Raw genomic sequence first — 20,818 nt, 5'->3', positions numbered from 1 at the left:
GGGACCTTCCAAACAGTTTCACAGTCAACTTCCGTCAATCCTAGCAGAACGGGTCAGAATCGCCTCTAACTTTACTTTTCTAGGGGACCTTAATTTTCATTTTGATGTTGCCCTGGACCATACTGCCATTTCACTTATAGATGATCTAGCATCATTACAACTAACCCAACGAGTACAGGCCCCCACCCATATTAAAGGTCACTTGCTGGACCCTGTGTTTAGTAATTGCCCAGAGATTGCGGTGGGACTACCAATTCCCCTCCCTTGGACCGACCATCTATTGGTGCCTTTCAGCTGGACAATATCCAAGGCACCCCCCCTCTAGATCTACTGTAAGGCAGGCTAGAAATTGGGCAAAACTACCAGTCGATTCATGGACCAGTAGACTTGGGATGGGCCAGCCCTCCTACAATGAGGATCCATGTGTAGCCAACCAGGAATTTGAAGACTGGATAGCACAGTCTATTAACGACACCCTACCCCTTAGCAAAATTACTTTGAAACATTCTCAAAAAACTGCCCCCTGGTACTCAGAACTCCTTATGGATAAGAAACGCCAGTGTAGGAGAATGGAAAGACGATGGCGTTTAGGCTACTCACCGGACGACAAAGCCCAATATAGAGAGGCAATTAAAATCTATAAAGCAGAGGTTAAATCTGGCCAATCTACATATTTTGTTAACAAAATTTTACAAGCTAAATCCAAGCCCAAGGAGATTTTCCAAATAGTGAAGAAACTGACCAAACTTCCCTCTCCCATCATGCACTTGGATAAATCCACAGCCCATTGTAATAACTTGGCAGAATTTTTCCACCAGAAAATCACCCAAATTTACTCTTCTTTCCCTCTACAACACTACAGCCTATAGCCCAGGATCAGACAATGTTGAGGGATACGCCTTCCCATTCTCTCATCACGCTAGATCACTTCCCCACACTAAACCTTGAATCTCTAGCTTCCATAGCCAGCAAAGTAAAATCCGGATCTCCATGTGATCCAGCACCCCCAGAAATTATGATGCTGGCACCTCAGGTTATCCTGCCAATCATCTTGAACCTCTTAAATGCCCCCATTACTTCTTGTATCGTGCCGCCTGCTTGGAAGCGGGCCATGGTGCGTCCTCTGCTAAAAAAGAACAACCTGGACCCCGGTGACTTCAATAGTTATTGTCCCATCTCTCTGCTCCCCTGGGTAAGCAAAGTTCTCGAGAGGCACATTATTGTCCATCTGATGCATTTCCTCGAGAACAACCAGCTCCTAGATGTTACCCAGACGGGCTTTAGACCCAGGCATTGGACAGAGACTGCCCTGCTGGCAGTCACCGAGGCAACCAGAATGATCTTGGATCAGGGAGGGTCAGTGGCAGTGATCCTCCTTGATCTAAGTGCGGCATTCGACATGGTCAGCCATGACATCTTGCTAGGCCGTCTGCCGAGTGTCGGAATAGTTGGCAGAGCATGGCTATGGCTCAAATCCTTTTTGAGTGATAGGTCTTTCCAAATTTTTGATGGAGACTCGGTATCCTCAAGCAGGCCTTTGAAGTATGGAGTCCATCAGGGCTCCTCTTTAAGCCCTGCGCTTTTTAACATCTACATGAGACCACTGGCTGAGGTTGTACGTCCGTTTGGCATCAAGATCATTTCCTATGTGGACGACACTCAGTAAGTGGTCTCCCTGGCGCAGGAGCTGGGCTCGCCATCCCCAGGTGGTCTGGCAAAATGCTTAGAGGAGGTTAAAGTATGGATGACGTCCTCTCTCCTTAAGCTTAATGGGGACAAAACAGAGCTGATGCTCCTGGGCCCCTCAAATCTTAATTCGATCAACCCCTTGTGGCCCTCATGTCTTGGTATTGCCCCAGTATCCAAGGACAATATAAAAAGCCTGGGGGTTTGGTTGGACAAGACACTTTCTTTTAACACTCAGGCCACAAAACTCGCGGCTACTTGCTTTGGCCTCCTAAGGATGTTGAGGAAAGTTTTTCCTCTTCTGCCGATGGAGGCAAAACAGGTGGCCATTCAGGGTCTGATTCAGTCCCGCCTGGATTCTAACAATGTCCTCTATCTCAGCGCTCCGGAATATACACTGCGCAAACGTCAGATTGTGCAAAATTGTGCGGCTCGTGCCATACTCCAGTTGCTGCGCAGGCTGTCAGCCAAACCCGGGCTGACTAGTCTGCATTGGCTTCCAGTTCGAAAGAGAGTCGCCTTTAAGGCAATGTGTATATTCCATCAAGCATTTTGGGACACAGGACCGGCCATTATTCAGGACCTGGCATCGCAGTACAAACCCAGCAGAACTCTTCGCTCTAGCCAGGCATGTATGGCCACAGTTCCCAGAATAAAAAAGGCAAGAGCTGGCGGCAGGATGTTCGCCTACAATGCAGCCAAGCTGTGGAACTTACTCCTGCTTAAGCTCAGGTCCAATTCAAATCTCTCCACTTTTCCAAAACAGCTGAAGACTTTTCTGTTCAATGCTCCTTTCTAAACTCTTTTTGACTCTTAAGCAACTTCATATTTGGCCGCTAGCGCTTGGATGCTCCAGGGGAGCAATCACGCTTTACAAGTTGACATTTCAGGGTCGATGAGGCTTGGCTTGCTTTTATTTCTTCGCATGACATTGTAGCCCTTCTGGAATCTTGGGACATATCACCTACTTTTTGTCTAGATGGGTTCTCGAGCTTTGTGGTGCCTGCTGCCCCCAGTGCTGCGGGCAGAGCCAAAGGTGGTCTCATTTTGCTTTTCTCATTAAAACTCAAGGGGGCACTAAAAGTAATTAACCAACCTTCGCCACAGCTCTTGTTAGTGGAAAGGGTGATCTCCTCAACCCAGAAAACTATTTTTATTAACTTTTACAATGCATGAACCCAGGATAATAGTAACAATAGCCTTGTTATCCTGGACCAATTGTTGGCAGAGGTCAGTCAAGATACACATACTAATATCGAATTCGTCCTCATGGGCGATTTTAATATCCATCCATGCACTTTGTTATGTGGTACAATTGATTATCTGGGACAGAGTGGCCCAGGCATTACGCATTTTGAGCACTCTAAAGGGGGAGAGGCATTAGAGGAGTTATTGGCCAATTCCAATTTGATGGAACCTGCCTGTGGCTCAGGCGGACCGAGGCTCAACACTTTTAAAGGGTCGGACCCAGGTTCCATTATCGATTATATATTTGTGTCACCAGCAATTCTACACAGTGTTGCATCATATAGAACCTTATTTTCCCCTTTTAGTGATCACAATCCCGTCCTATTGGAAGTTTACTGGGGTGATTTCATGGGCCCTCTGCCGCCCCCTGTTAATCCAAGGGTGGGAACCCTAAAAGTGGTGGACCAGGGTTGACGGCTCAAGTGGGCCAATGTGGTGCCTGATGACTTCTATGAGGTATTGTTCCCCAAAATAGAAAGTGCTGTGGCAATATGTCAAAATCTTAGTGCAGAAAAATGCGAAATCCTGGGGGCCTATGAGGAAATTTGCTTACAAATCTCAAACCAGCTGACAGTAAGATTGGGGAAGAGTGGCAATAAACAACACCGCTGGTTTGACTCTAAATGCTCCAAAACACATAGTGCACTCTTAGCAGCCTTAAACCGTAATCCTAGAAATAGGGAGGCTGTATATACCCTAAGGAGGGAGTATAAGCAGGCCATCAGAGAGCGTAAGGAAGCTATAAAGCAAGACGCATGGGAGAAGCTACTCTCAGCCGATGTTATGCGGGATAGTAGCCAATTCTGGAAAGTGATAAACCAGCCCCTGTTTTCAGGAAAACATGCCTATGGATTGTGTATTCCAGAAGACAGGTGGCTTGCCCATTTTAAAACAGTGTATGGAGACTCATCGCCTGGGTCACAGGGCCCCCAAGCTACAACCTCAGAGTATGCCCCGCTAGTTTTTACTACCGACGAGGTCGAGATAGCTATTTTAGAAACCTCGAAAAACAAAGCCCCAGGCCCAGATGGGGTCCCCGCAGACTTTTACCGGCACTTCCCAAAGCTAGGGGCAGGAGTGCTATCTAAAGTTTTCACAGCCGCCAATGGTAATGTAATCCCTATTTCCTGGGTCACCTCAGTCATAGTACCAATTTTTTAAAAAGTCTAGAGGGAGGACCCAGGGTGTTACAGACCCATATCCCTTTTAGATTCTGCCATTACAATATTGGGCAGAGTCCTTCTGACGAAACTAAGGGATAGGGTGGAAAGTAGTGGGGGCATAGCTAATGTCCAATATGGGTTTAGGGAGAAGAGAGGTACGGTCGAGCAGTGTTCAAATTTACATCTTTTGCTTGCAAAATATACTGTAGCCAAGGTTATTTCTGGCCTTTATGGACCTCTCCTCGGCCTTTGACCTGGTAAATAGAACTAAATTGTGGGACATCCTCCTTTATGGCATCATTACATCAGGAATTGTTTGCCAAGGTCAGAGTCACTAAGGAGGGTAGATGCACGGCCTCCTTTAGGTCCATGCGTGGGGTGCACCAGGGTTGTATCCTGGCCCCCCTCCTCTTCACAATGTACATTAATGGCCTAAGTAGCCATCTCGAGGCAGTACAGGGTGATTTTCCGCGTATTGGAGAGGCTAAAATACCTGCCCTCCTTTACGCGGACGACGCAGTACTCATAGCCCGTACTGGTGTCGGACTGCAACGGCTGTTGGATGCTTTCGGGGTCTTCATGGACCAACTCGATTTAAAAATAAATGCCAACAAATCCCATACCATGGTAGTAGGCCTCCATTGCAGAAAGGTAAAAAAGATGATTTTATGTTTAAAGTATTTTATTCATTCAGTGTGACACATCCAAACTTATATACAGCAATATAAGATCAGCAAATGAAAAGGAGCAAAAGTCCGGCATGTCACAACATTTGAGCCCAAACATTCCCCACCACCCCAACATCCCGATGCCCCCCCCAACTCCCCCCCCACCTGCCCCCCCCACTGTCCAGTGCGCTACTTAACATGCAGCCTATCTCCGGAGGCTATAGGTAATTGGGGAGGAGGATCTCATCCCTCTCACTGATCTGGCGCTGGCGGGCTCGTAAGCCGTAGGAGGCAGAGGTACCTCGGGCAAGTGAGCTCCCTGAACTCTGTGATCAGCAAAGAGTGAAATGGTTGCCACAGTTCATTAAATTGTGTTACATCCCCAGCCACAACCAAAGACAATTTCTCCATCCCCAGCACGTGCCAAAGTCTGTGGAGCCAGCCCGTTATCGTGGGTACTGTGTCTGTACGCCAATGTATCAAGATATTCTGAACAGCAGAGCCGAGTGCAATGGCGATCTGTCTACCTCTTCTGGACTTAAGGGGATACATTAAAGCATTTGGGAGTCCTAGCAGGGTATATGCCGGGAAGCGCGGGAGCTCTATGCCGAAATGAGAGTCAATTTCATCCAGCATCTCCTTCCAGTAGTCAGTTAAGAGAGGACAGTCCCAGAGAATGTGCGTGAGTGTACCCCGATGTCCGCCCCCCCGCCAGCACGTGTCCGTCTTACTATGGTCAAACTCATGAATCCGCTCAGGCGTATAATACCAGTAAGTGGACACTTTAGTAAAGGTATCTGTGAGGCCCATATGATAGGCTGAGTGGCGCGCCCTATAAAATATGTGGTCCCATTCCTTGGGGCTCAGTGTCCTCCCAAGCTCCCGTTCCCATCTAACCCTCCCTGGATTGTGGAAGTGTGTGGAGGGTAATTGCAAAAACTTATACAGGTCCGAGATTAGTTTCGAGTCCGATGTACGGGACAACAGCCATCTCTCACACGGTGATAGCATCCTATCCACCACCTCCCGCACCTGTGGCTGAAGGGCCCAATGCCGAACCTGCATGTAACGGTGTCTCTCCGTTTCAGGGAATGAGAATTCCTGCCGAAATTGTGTGAACGGGATGATACCCTCGGGCCATACAGGTGACATAAAGCTCTGCATCCTGCCTGCCGCCAATGTGTGAAAGCTCCTTTCTCCATCCCGGGGGTGAAGGCAGGATTATCCACTAGCGGCGAAAGGGGCGAAGGAAACGTGGTGAGGTCGTACCTAAGGTAGGTCGCATCCCAAACCCGCAAAGGTACCCTAGTAATGAAGGATGCGTAAAGATTCTTAGGCCGATGAGTCCGGTGCAGGAACGGTATCTCCTGCAGAGGCCACCCCGCCACCGCTTGTCTTGGAAAAGCCAATGCTTATCCGACTCCCACCTGCACCATTCGACCAAGTACCTCAATTGTGTCGCCTGAAAGTATTTCCGGAAGTCGGGAATGCCCAAGCCTCCAGCGTCAGGAGACAAAAGAGAAAGGGACCTGCGTAGCCTAGGCTTTTTCGCCTGCCAAATGAAACGGGCTACGTCCGACTACAATTGCTGTATCCACCCCTTCGGCGGCAGCAGCGGCAGAGCCCTGAATAAGTAGAGCACTTGTGGCAAGATCGTCATCTTGACGGCAGCAATCCTACCCAACCAGGAAAGGATGCCGCGATTCCAGTGACCTAGCTCGGCCTTGATCTTGGCACCCAAGGCCAAGTAGTTGGCCGAGACCATGGCTGGCAACGTAGGGGCAATCTGAATCCCTAAATACGGTATCGCCTCCGAGGACCAAAGTAGCAGGAACCTGTTCTGCAAGTACGCCTTGGTGTCAGGCGCCAGGGATATATCCAAGGCCACCGACTTCCCCATATTTACTTTAAAGCCCGAGACCGTGCCGAATGCCGCCAGTTCTTCCATACAGGCCGGAAGTGATGTCCGGGGTGTAGCCAATGTGAAGATGACATCATCAGCGTAGAGACTAACCGCATGGGTAAAGCCACCCATCCGTATCCCCTCCACCGCCGGTCGAGTCCACACCCGCTGAGCGAGCGGCTCCATGTAGAGAGCGAAGAGCAAGGGTGAGAGTGGACAGCCCTACCTTGTGCCTCTCTCAATGGGGAAGGCTGCGGAAGTATGGCCATTAACTCGGACCACCGCTGATGGCTCCTTATAGCAGTTGAGGATCATAGAGCGAAACCGTTCTCCAATATCCGCCTTCACCAGTACTTGTTCCAAGAAGGGCCAGTGCACGCGGTCGAACGCTTTTTCGGCGTCGACCGTGAGCATCATCCTCTCTCCCGGGATCCGGGACGCCTTCTCCAGCAGGTGGACCACCCGTTTTGTATTATCCACCGTCTGCCGTCCTGGAACAAAGCCCGCCTGATCCGGATCAACAAGGCCGGGCAGATAAAGTGCCAAGCGGCTTGCCAAGATCCCAGTATAAAGTTTCAGGTCGACATTTAAAAGAGATATCGGCCTATAAGATCCACAGTGTTTGGGGTCTTTCCCCGGTTTGGGGATTACCGTTATTTAAGCCCTCAAGAGATAAGGCGGGATGGCTCCAGGTTCCGCGAAGGAATTGAAAAGGCAGGCGAGGATTGGGGCTAACGATCCGCAGAACGTCTTATAGAAGAGGGCCGAGTAGCCATCTAGGCCTGGTGCTTTGCCATGCTTGAGCCTGGCAATGGCCGTCACTACTTCCTCTATGCTAATGTCCCTGTTTAGGTGGTCCGCCTGTAGCAGGTCCAAGGAGGGCAAAGTGATCGAGTCTAGGTAGGAGGTCATAGCCGGCACGTCCAGCGGGTCACCCGCATAGAGGTTGCTGTAGAACTCCCGGAACGCGGCCGAGATACAGGCGTCATCTGTCACTATTCCGCCCATGGGATCAGAGAGTTCTTTCACCAGCTGGGTCTGCCTAGTGGCCCGGAGTCTATTGGCCAAAAGTTTGCCACAGCGATCCCACCCAGTGTAAAACGCATGGCGTAGTCGAAGGGCCGCATATTCCGCCCTTTCCATATCTAAGGCGGCAAGAAGTTTCCTCGCTTCTTTAAGCTGCCGCCAAATCCTCAGGGCCCCAGTTCTGCGGTGAATCAGCTCCAATTCCTGGACCCTTTCAGTGAGCTCATCCCTCTTTATCCTGCGCTCCCTATTGTCGGCCGCAGAGATCAATATGAACTCTCCTCGGAGGACCGCCTTCAAAGCTGCCCACTGGGTGGCTCTGGTAGTATCTGTGTTGTCGTTGTGCGCTAAATATTCACGAAGTACCTGCTCAATACGGTCCGTCACCGTTTTCCTGTGGAGTAGAGTGTCCCGGAGGCGCCAGACCCTCGCCGGGGCGGCAGACGGTGGCAAGCAAAAGGATGCCTCAACAGGGGCGTGATCCGACAGGGAAATAACCCCCATGTCTACGGTAGTCGCCAGGGCCTGCACCGGGGAGGTGACCAGGAGGTGATAAAGCCTCGCATAAGTCTTGTGCGCGTGGGAGTAGTATGAGTAATCCCTGTCCACGGGGTGCTTATGACGCCAGAAGTCCTGGAGGTCCACCTCCGCAAGACGCGCCTTGCAACCAGCTGAGAACTCTCTGACTTGCGGGGAGCGCTGAGCCGATCTGTCGACTACCGAATCAAAGACCATGTTAAGGTCGCCCCCGAGGATAACATGCCTGTCTGGCGAGGCTGAAATCTCTTCCACCGCAGACTGCAAGAACCGCTCCTGTTTGTCATTAGGGCTATAAAGAGAGCCTATTGTGAATATCATGCCCCCCACCCGAAACCTATGTGCCAGCATCCTCCCTTTAATTTCTGCGAATTTATGGATGTGCTCCCCCCTGAAGTGTCGAGCCACTAGAATCGCTACCCCGGCCGTCTTGGTAGGACCTGAAGAAAAGAACTGCGTCGGAAATTTACAAGAGCGTAGCCTATGTGTGTCCTGTGGCAATAGGTGGGTTTCCTGAAGGAGACAGATGTCTGCTTGGGTGTTCTCCAACAGGGAAAGCACCGCTCGCCGCTTAACTGGATTGTTCAGACCCCTGACATTCAGGGTCACAATTTTAAAGGAATGAGGAGGCATAGGAAGAAATGTGTGTAAAGGCGCAAGTGTCCTGCATGGTGAATACCGCGGGTGAGCATACTCCCTCAAACTCAAACAGCAAGTCGGACACCCACCAACAGTATGCAACGCCTCTCCCCCTTGCGCAGCGCGGCCTAGTACCAACCACCAGCCCCAGTACGACCAATTCACCCGCCATAGACGCGCCGACCTCACAGACCCCCTCCCCATGCACCAACCCATCGCCACAAAGCAAAGCAAAATGGAGAAACTCAGGCAAAGCAACATTTCCTAGTACAGCGCACTGGACAACTTCTGTCCCCACACCCAACTCCCACGAACCCTCCCGGTACCCCAACACCCCAAAACAACCCCTTCCAATCCCCAAACACTGTCCCCGTCCCTCCAAAAATAGAGTCAAGGAAACCATTGTCCAGGCCGGCCCAAAAAGGCAAGCCTATGGGAAGTCTCGAAAGTGGACGTCCAGCCACAAAACCACCACCGCTCCCCCCCCCCCCCCCACCCCCCCAGGCCCCCAAACCTGCAGCTCAAAAAAGAAGAAGCGATGTCGATCTCCCCCCGGAGAATTCTTAGGCGGTCAAAGCAACCTCCTCTGTCGCCGTTTCTCTAGCGACCTCCCGCACAGCATTATCCATCTCAGCCCGGATGGTAGGCAAGTCCGGTCTCACCGAAGAGGTCAAAGACCTGCGGCCAGGGATCGATTGACAGCCATCCCTGGTGATCCGGCGACGACGTGGCGTGGGCCCATCTTCGTCAGTCGCCGTGATGCCCAACACAGTACAGGTTTCCTGAAGGGAGCGCAGCTAATGCAATATTCCGTTCCAGCGGAAGATAATACGGAAAGGGTGGCCCCAAGAATATTGAATGTCATGCTCCCGCAAGAAATCAGTCACAATCTTAAAAGACTTGCGTTTCTGCAGGGTGACCACTGAAAGATCTTGAAAGAGGGCCACCCTGTGGCCTCTGAACTCCAAGGAGGGCTTAGTGCGAGCTACCCTTAGAATCCTATCTTTCAGGGGATAGTCCGGCAGGAAAGCCAGAAGATCGGGGGGAGGTGCCGGGGCTCTACGTCGTGGGCCCACTCTATGAGCCCTATCGATCCTGAGAGTAAAGTCTGCCGGCGCACCCAGGACTTCCCGAAACAGATCTTGCAAGTAGGCGGCCGCCTCTTCCCCTTCTTCTCCGAGCGGAACGCCCCGGACCCTGATGTTGTTCCTCCGGGAACGGTTCTCGAGGTCCTCCACATGGGACTGTAGATCAATCTGCTGGTCTCTGAGCCTAATCACTTCTTGCTGAAGCTGTGTGAGTTCCTCGTCCCGGGCATGTCCCGCTTCCTCCACTGATGAGACCCTTTCTCCTAGGCCATCAACCTCTCTCCGGACTTCTCGTACCTCCCCCGCTACTTCCTGCTTGAGAGTCTGGAAGTCATCCCATAGGGAGCTAAAGAGTGACTCAAGGAACGACCTAGTCACTGGTGGCTCCCCTCCATTCGCCCCCTGTGAACTGCTAGACTGACTGAGGGAGGGCTGTCCACGATCCTGTCGAGCATTGCTCCTGTTCAGCATCTCCGGCAGGGTGCGGTCACCCTTCCTGTTCCCCCTGTTACCGGCCATTTTGGGCACCGAATAAGATGTTCAAGTTCATCAGCGATAGCAGCGTTCACAACACCACTTAGCTACCCGCTGTGTGACCGCCCTGACCGAAGGGGCCGCACGTCGCTCCTGTAGTGCAGTCCAGCACCCGTTCTCCACCGCTCCGTGTTTACTCCACCTCAGTGCTAGGCCGACGAGGTATGGCTTCCAGGTCAAAATGGCATCCACGTTCCGTAGCACGCTGCCTCTCAAGCCCCAGGCCGTACATGACAAGGGAGCCACCAGGTCCCCGCGGCAGTCGCTTCAAAAGGCTCCTGAGATTCCTCTGGGCCCGAGCTGCACCACCAGGCACCCACCACTTTCTGTCCGGTGGCAGCTGGTGGGACAATCTCGCGCCCCGAGCCAGGCCGGCAAGGCCTCCGAAATCCTCAGCCCCGGTCCCATCCATGGCCGTAAACGGGTCGGTCGTCTCGGCGGGGCCCCAACTTCTCACCGCTCCGGTCGCTTTCGTTCAGCGCCACAGTCAGCGGCTCCGCACTGCAGTAGGGGGCGAGCCCGAGCTGGTCCCCGCTCCCCTCTAGGCCACGCCAGCGGCCTCCGCACAGCGCCCCAGGCTCGAGTTCGCTCACAGGGCGGACCCAACGGCACTTCCGGTCGGGCCGCAACTTTTGAAGGTCGCGGCTCGGCTTCCACAGTCCGCCAAAAATGCCTTCTGGCGCGCAGATTTCTCTCCCAGCAAGGTCCACCAGTTCTCCACTGCACCCGCCGTCGTCAGCTAGCGACGGTGGGGGGAGATCAGCGATAAATAAGGTACTCAGGGGCCTGGGCCGGAGGAGCTTGCCGAGGTCGCGTCCTTCTACTCCGCCATCTTGGCCACGCCCCAAAAAGATGATTTTAAAATGCAAGGAGGAGGTGGTTTCAAGAGTGGCTGTTTTTCCCTACTGAGGAGTACTCTTTGATGAGAGAGGCTCATGGAGACCACAGGTCAGAGCCAGAGGTCTAGCCGTGGCAAGATCAACTGCCTCACTTATGGGGTTTTCTAAAAGGCTGGGGGCTAGGCCGATGCAGGCAATGTTAAAGATCTATAACTCCAAATGTGTAGCAATTGCAGCATATGGCTCTCCATTATGGGGTTACATAAAAGACGACACCATCCAGAAGGTGGAAAATAGGTTTTTACGATCGCTGCTGTCGGTTCCTCAGTCTACCCCAACCTTTTCGACACATGTGGAGCTGGGGTTGGACTTTGTTTCCGACAGGTTGAGGCTGGCCCTAATAATCTTCTGGCTTAGGACCTGGTTGAACAGCGAATTATCCTTGAACCACTCTATTATGGCTGATGTCATGTCCTTAGATCAATCCAATAGGGTGCCCTGGCTGGAATACATAAAAAGATCTTTAGTGGAGATGGGTCGCCCGGAACTTTTTTACTCACCTTCTTGCATTAGAAGGGAGGACATTGGTATGATTAAAAAACAATACATGGAGGGGGCCAGACTGCAATGGGAGGAAAGGGAACTGAAGAAGCCAACTGTCAGATCACATTACTTGCTTCTACATTCTCCCTCAATGGAACCATATCTTGCCATTGTCACCAAACCGTTCCATAAGTTCCTGTTGACCAAGTTCCGTTTTAACCTAATCCACTACCAGTTGGGCAGTTACCCTAAATGGGCGAAACCGGAGGCAGCCCCATTTTGTAAATGTGATAATAGATCTGTACAAAACACAATGCACTTTACTATGTTCTGCAGGTTTTTGTTACATATTTTAAGAAAGGAAGGCTTTAGCCAGGTAAGGCCTTCTGTAATTTATCTTCAGCTCCTAGGCAGTACTTACGTTATATTTAGCGTTGCTAATTTCTTGGTAGCCGCAACAAGATCGAAATCTCGCATAACATGAACATGACTATATTAATATTTGAGCTGGTCTGTTTTCACTCTTTGAAAAGAAATTTTTTATAATCAAATGTACCTAGCAATTTTTATAATCCTTGCTGCTAATCTGTTTTATTATGTGTCATCTTGTATTTGGAATGTATGTACATTTTAACTTTTATACCTTTTATGATTTTAACAATCGAATAAAGTGTACTTGACTGACTGACTGGCATTTCATTTCAATTTCAAATAACTGTACCTCTTAATTTAAATAACAGTAAATAAATCTATATTTATATACAATTTAACTTTTTTTTAAACCAATAGATTTGTGTCCCATACACGAATCTGGAAGTTGCAATCTACTTGAACGTACCTCGATTCCCGAAAATACTATTAATTTTTTTTTAATAAGTTTCATTTATTAATATACCAGTTTACTAACTATCTTAACAAACCTCTAACTTTGAACTTAATATTATTATTTGCTCAAAAATGTAGGCAGTGGACAAAAGAAATGAATTCACCACCCATAACGTCAATCACCTAAGTGATTTATGACCTAATCAAATATACCTGTGTGCAAATCTCCACACGCACCGCATGACTAACAGTGCCTCCCTTCAACAAGGAGTATAGAACAACATTACACAATTAGAGCAGCGCCAGTCATAGAATGCAAAGTTTAACTGAGATTATGTCAACACAAAGCAATCTAATATAACTCTTCCTTGTGAATAACAGTGTCTGTGAAATCCATAGGTATTCTCTCTTCCTTTATTAAATTGTGTTTAGTTCTTAAAAAGCCATCAGTCAATGCTTTTTGTCCACTTAAACATTGGACTTCTTCAGGACTGTAAATTAAGATAAAATACAGATATAGTATGACCCAAACTATACAGTGTTGACAATACATACATAACATATATATATATATATATATATATATATTCACAGAAAAAACCATAGGTTATAGTCCATATATAGTTAGGAATTTGCATTTACAAAACCTTGAAAATTCAATGAAAAAACCATTGGTTTTAGGCCATATATAGTTAGGGATTTGCATTTAGAAAACCTTATTTTACTCGCATAAAACCATTGAAATTCCATATATAGTTATAAGCGCTAACTATATATCGCGCACCCGCAATCCACTGCTGATGATGTCACATATTACATCATTCATGACATGGTTAGTGACATCACTGATGACATCACTGATGACATCTCAAATGACATCACTGATGACATCACTGATTACAACATCCAGTGACTGTATGTTTCTGTAAAGTTAAAATATGTTTTACATATTGAAGAATGAGTGGATATATAAGTGTCTGGATGAAGGATTTACTAGGTGCATGACTGACTGATTGAGTGAGTGATTAAATGTGTCTCACTGAGTGCATGGGTTAGTGACTAAACTGTTTTAATTTGTGCATCATTATATCTGTTGTTCTACAAACTGCTGCATATGTTGATCAGTAGCTATATGAGTAACTGTATGGGTTATTGATTGGTTGTCCAAGTATTTGTATGGGAAACTGAGTGTGTGTGTATGGGTGGCTGGGAGGTGTGTGACTCTGTACATAGATGTGTGAGTAGTTGATTCACTATATGTATAGATTCAAAAGTGCATGTTGAAACAGCTGTATGGGCGGTTGACTGTGCATGAGTGTATTAGTGAGTGAATGGATATCTCAGTGCTACATGTCAAATTAAGTACATATGTAAAACACAGTACATGTGAGAGTTGACATCTATAAATAACTGTGCATAAGAGCCAGTGAATGTGTGAGTGGCTGTATGGATCATTGTGAACATGTATCAGAGATTGTATAAGAGAGTAAAGTAAATATGTGTTAGTATATGTTTGAATAAATAAGGTGTGTATAACTGTATAGTTGAGAAAATGGAGGTGTGATTGATTTTTGGCATAACTGACTAGGTGTGTGAGTAACTCCATGGATGAGTGACAGTCTGTGACTGTCTGTTTACACTGATTGTATCTAAGGTTATATTAGAGTCTGAAGAGGTTCATGGTATTATCACATGAATGATATCATCAGTGATGTGATCACTCATGTCAAATGAGATGTTATCAGTGATGTCATCAGTGATGTCATTTGAGATGTCATCAGTGATGTCATCAGTGATGTCACTAACCATGTCATGAATGATGTAATATGTGACATCATCAGCAGTGGATTGCGGGTGCGCGATATATAGTTAGCGCTTATAACTATATATGGAATTTCAATGGTTTTATGCGAGTAAAATAAGGTTTTCTAAATGCAAATCCCTAACTATATATGGCCTAAAACCAATGGTTTTTTCATTGAATTTTCAAGGTTTTGTAAATGCAAATTCCTAACTATATATGGACTATAACCTATGGTTTTTTCTGTGAATTTCAATGGTTTTTTAATAGCAAATATCAAAAGCTGTCAAATGTCAAGTACGTGATAGGTAAAAACGTTTTCGTGTTTATGCACGCTGATGTGCTTTGAACGCTGCCCCCCCCCACTCCCCTCTTTTCTCTTAGTAGTACTCTCTCTTTGCAGATAGTGAACGGTAGTTAACGCAGACCTTTACCCCTGTTGTAATCCGTCGTACCTGCTTGTCTCTCCATTTGATTGATTTTTATCCAAGCATTTACTGTTTTACAATTGGTTCTCTTTGGATCATTCTCTATTTACAAACAAGCACAAAGTCGCAATACTCTGTTTAGTCTTTGCAGATCCATAGCAACCACCTCCTGGAAGACCTCTCATGTTTGCAAATTCACACAACAATGTTTCAATTGAACTCTGAACTCTCAGTGCACCTGCGTATCCAGTGCAATCTTTCATTAAATGTTTCTTCCTTGACCATTCAAATTACATCTTTCAAAGAACACATCCATGCACCCTAACTTTCTGTTTTCAGAAATGGAAATGCACCAATCACTGCTAATGAATCATTAGCATTGTAAATCCACAGTTTTTTTTCTTTAGAAACTCCTACTGTTTCAACTGCCCTTTCATTACCACACTTCATCTGACTGCAGAACAACCTTCTTCCACCATGTTTAACGTCTGGATTGTTGGACATAGTTACATCCACTGGGCTCAAAGGTATGCTGAGAGCAGAAATTTACACAACCTCAATTTACAAGATGTGGAAATTAAGTGGTTGGGCCAAAGAGGATTAAAATGTCACCAATTGATACCATTGGTGAAAACCTTTATGCATTTGCCAAAACCTGACCTGTTAATAGTGCACTGTGGAGGTAATGATTTGGGCACTTTGACAGGGGTAGGTCTGGAAATGCTTTTAAAGGACACCTTGGAGCAATTAATGGCACTTTTTCCTCAAACTGCCTTGGTATATTCCAATATATGCCAAAGACAGAAATGGAGGTGGTCCAACCAATTTTGTCCACAAATTGAGAAAGCGAGGAAGCATGTAAACAAATCTGTTTCAGCTTACATGAGAGACCATGGAATGGGCTCTCTGTACAACAATAACTTGCGTTACTACATGCAAGATATCTACAGAGGAGATGGAGTTCACTTCTCAGATGAGGGCAACAGAATTTTCATTCTGAATTTAAGACTGTGCATTGGTACCTACTTATAAGTACCTAAATGTACCATAAACCCAAAAGCTCTTCTCAGAGCTACCCTACATCTGATCACTCACAATTATTATTTTTCTCTAACTTTTTTCACTAATTTTCCACAAAATTCGCTCCCCGGAGCGCTACCCGGTTCGCTAACCGAAAGCTAACCTCGCGGAATTTTTTTAAAAAAAAAATTTTTTCCGCACATATAAGCCTCCTCAGCCACGCTCAGAAAACCTAGGGGGTCAAGATAAGTCTACCATGACCCCTTCTACCCATTCTAAACATTATTTGCCCTCCATCTTGTATCTTAATGCGAACGAAACACAAAATGGTGGACTCCCGTGACGCTTAAGGTTCGCTAACCGGGCAGCTTCCCGGAAAGCGGTCCTAAAAAAAGGCGGGAAAGTAATTTACAGAATAACGACTAGAAACACTCTCACCAAATATAGATTAGCTCATACTACATAACAATCCCTTCCATTCTCACAAATTTCATTGAAATTCCATTTAGCCATTTAGCCTGTAGACCTCTCCAAGTACCGTGAGGTAAATTACTTCACAAAACACATCTGAATTGTTGGAATTGACAACCAATGAAAATGTTACTTTCATTTTCTACTTTTATTACCTGACATTTGATTGGTTATATACCTGTATATATATAAAGGGAGAGAAGGAAACACAGCCATTTTGACTACTACTTCTTGTTGTACCTCCTATTTCAAAAGCTTCAAAAAACTTCAACTTCTTTGTGAAGGTAAGTTATAATTTAATATATTGTGCACTATGACTTAATATAGTAGACTTTTTCTGCTACATATACACTATCCCTCTGTAGTAGTAGTGTCTTGGTTAAATCACATACACTTTTTTTTAGTCCTATTTCCACTCTCATACTATACACTGCCAAAAGATAAATTCACTGATAAAAACTGCCTATCTAAAATTAATCCCAACAGTGCCCTATCTCTACTAATATATATTTTTTTAATCCAAATTTCAGGCAAAATGGAAGGCGAGCAGCAAGTTTCATTTTCGATTGAACTGAAGGAGAGCAGCCAAGACAAACTTGATGACTTTATGGATGACAGTAGAGACCACGAACTTCTACAATGTGTTGAAGCAGTAGACAACTTGCTTCAAAATGAAAAACAATTACACCCTATAATAAATTATGACATTTCTGACAATGAAATGTTAGAAAATTTAATAAAGTATGAAACACAATCATAATAAAAAAAATAAATAAATAAAGAAAACAAAAAAAAACAAGAAAAACAACAAACAATTAACATACAGTATTAGAAAAGTCTTTCATTCTTTTATCCATAAAGTTCGCTGCCCAGAAAGCTATCCGGTTCGCGAACTTGGCGCTTACCACGCAAAAAAAAATTTTTTTTTTTGGACCCTCCTAGGCCCTTTTAAAACCTCCACATAAAACCTAGGGGGTCAACGAGGATCTACTATGCCCCCTTATGGTAATTTCCCCCTTTGTTTTGGCCTCCTCTTGTCTCTCGATCCTACCGAGAGACAAGATGGCGGCCGCTCCGGACTGTTTAGAATGTTGACAGACACCGGAGGGCCAATCAGCTTCTCATCGCAAAGTTCCGTTACGCGAAAGGTTCGCTAACCGGATAGCTGCCCGGAGCGCTGTTACAGATATATATCTTGATTTAAACGTTAATTTCTCAAAATCCACTGAAGCACATATATTGAGACCTAGCAAAGGCACATCGGGCTAACAGTCCCTACAATTTTGCCAAGTTTCGTGAAAATCCATTCAGCCGTTCGGGCTAAAAGTGAGTCCAACCGCCCTATGGAAATTAACATGGGAAAAAGGCGTTTTGGGACCCCCCTTTTTTCTCGGCCCCCCCTCCACAAAACCCCCCCAAATTTTCAAGGTCTGCTCAGAAACAAAATGTGCCATTTTCCTGAAAATTTCGGTTCGCTAACCGGGCAGCTTCCCGGAAAGCGGTCCTAAAAAAAGGCGGGAAAGTAATTTACAGAATAACGACTAGAAACACTCTCACCAAATATAGATTAGCTCATACTACATAACAATCCCTTCCATTCTCACAAATTTCATTGAAATTCCATTTAGCCATTTAGCCTGTAGACCTCTCCAAGTACCGTGAGGTAAATTACTTCACAAAACACATCTGAATTGTTGGAATTGACAACCAATGAAAATGTTACTTTCATTTTCTACTTTTATTACCTGACATTTGATTGGTTATATACCTGTATATATATAAAGGGAGAGAAGGAAACACAGCCATTTTGACTACTACTTCTTGTTGTACCTCCTATTTCAAAAGCTTCAAAAAACTTCAACTTCTTTGTGAAGGTAAGTTATAATTTAATATATTGTGCACTATGACTTAATATAGTAGACTTTTTCTGCTACATATACACTATCCCTCTGTAGTAGTAGTGTCTTGGTTAAATCACATACACTTTTTTTTAGTCCTATTTCCACTCTCATACTATACACTGCCAAAAGATAAATTCACTGATAAAAACTGCCTATCTAAAATTAATCCCAACAGTGCCCTATCTCTACTAATATATATTTTTTTAATCCAAATTTCAGGCAAAATGGAAGGCGAGCAGCAAGTTTCATTTTCGATTGAACTGAAGGAGAGCAGCCAAGACAAACTTGATGACTTTATGGATGACAGTAGAGACCACGAACTTCTACAATGTGTTGAAGCAGTAGACAACTTGCTTCAAAATGAAAAACAATTACACCCTATAATAAATTATGACATTTCTGACAATGAAATGTTAGAAAATTTAATAAAGTATGAAACACAATCATAATAAAAAAAATAAATAAATAAAGAAAACAAAAAAAAACAAGAAAAACAACAAACAATTAACATACAGTATTAGAAAAGTCTTTCATTCTTTTATCCATAAAGTTCGCTGCCCAGAAAGCTATCCGGTTCGCGAACTTGGCGCTTACCACGCAAAAAAAAATTTTTTTTTTTGGACCCTCCTAGGCCCTTTTAAAACCTCCACATAAAACCTAGGGGGTCAACGAGGATCTACTATGCCCCCTTATGGTAATTTCCCCCTTTGTTTTGGCCTCCTCTTGTCTCTCGATCCTACCGAGAGACAAGATGGCGGCCGCTCCGGACTGTTTAGAATGTTGACAGACACCGGAGGGCCAATCAGCTTCTCATCGCAAAGTTCCGTTACGCGAAAGGTTCGCTAACCGGATAGCTGCCCGGAGCGCTGTTACAGATATATATCTTGATTTAAACGTTAATTTCTCAAAATCCACTGAAGCACATATATTGAGACCTAGCAAAGGCACATCGGGCTAACAGTCCCTACAATTTTGCCAAGTTTCGTGAAAATCCATTCAGCCGTTCGGGCTAAAAGTGAGTCCAACCGCCCTATGGAAATTAACATGGGAAAAAGGCGTTTTGGGACCCCCCTTTTTTCTCGGCCCCCCCTCCACAAAACCCCCCCAAATTTTCAAGGTCTGCTCAGAAACAAAATGTGCCATTTTCCTGAAAATTTCAGCCAATTCCGTCCACGAACGCAAAAGTTATTAGGCATAGAATTTTCAGAAATCCCATAGGGAAAAAATCCTAACTATATATACCTACTGGCGACCGCCAGTAGGTAATATATAACTATTAAATATATATGTATATATATATATACACACACATAAATACATAAAAAAATCACTAACATTTACAAAGGATATGTACAACTATATACATTCAAATTCCTTAACTTTTTACAAGTATGGACAAACCAAAAGACATCCACCTCCGGGAGCCCTTGATGGCCCTGGGGACTGCCACCCCCCAGGGCCGGCTCCTGCAATGTCCTGGGGTGCCCTCCCCAGGGACATTGCCGTTTGCTATGGCAGGGCGGGAGCACGGCTCCCCCATCTGCCATAGCAAACACTGCTTTGCTTGAATAAAGTGAGAGCAGGAAGACCTGCTCTCGCTTCAATGAAGCAAAGCAGGATTGCTTCTGAGCAATGGGAGCTGCATGTTAGCAGCTCCCCTTGCTCAAAAGCAATGCCGGCTCCCTCAGGTGGCGGGTAGCCGGTGGGACAGTGGGGGCATTGGGGCTCCCGTCATGGTCCCAAATGCAGAGGGCTGCCCCGGGGGATGAGGTCCCTGGGGCCAGAAGTGGCCCGGGAGGGGGGCCACGCAACCCCTCTCCCCTCTAAAGAAAAAAAAGAAACTGAAAGGCCAGCCCCAGTGGATGGTGTATTCGGGCCTAAATTGGCCTTGAGAGGGGGGCCATGCTGCCCCTTCCCGATTTATTAAAAAAAACATTATTAATAAGGGGTCAGGCCCTAGGGGATGGGATACCCAGGTCCCAAAAAATATAAAAGACGGCCGTCCTTGTAAAAAAATATAACAGAAAGCAAGCATCTAGCCGGAGGCAATGTCCCCTTTCTCCACCACTCTGCAAACGCACCCCCTGGTGTGTTGGTAGTTGGGGAATTAATTCCCCTTGTATACTTTGGGTCCCTGGGGGCCAATTAGCCCCTTAGGTACCTCCAGGATGCGCCATAGAGTTGCGTTGCAGAGAGGTGGTCCGAGGCCATGCCCCTTTTCACACCCCTCTGCAAATACGCCTCTTGGTCTCTGCAATCCAGCTGTGTGGCACTTTCTGGAACTACCTGGTGGGCTAGTTGGCCCTCAGGGACCCTCAGTATTCAAGGGGACTTATTCCCCCAAAATAGAACGCACCAGGGGGCGCGTGTGCAGAGTGGTGGAGAAAGGGGGCGTGGCCTTTGTCCACCTCTCAGCAATACCACTGTGTGTGGCTTACTGGAGGTAAGAGATAAGCTATTTGGCCCCTAAAGGACCCCCAGTAGCGAAGGGGACTTCA

This window comes from Lissotriton vulgaris, chromosome 4_1 (assembly GCF_964263255.1).
Source record: "Lissotriton vulgaris chromosome 4_1, aLisVul1.2, whole genome shotgun sequence".
Lineage (NCBI taxonomy): Eukaryota > Metazoa > Chordata > Amphibia > Caudata > Salamandridae > Lissotriton > Lissotriton vulgaris.
Note: the sequence above shows the minus strand (reverse complement) of the source record.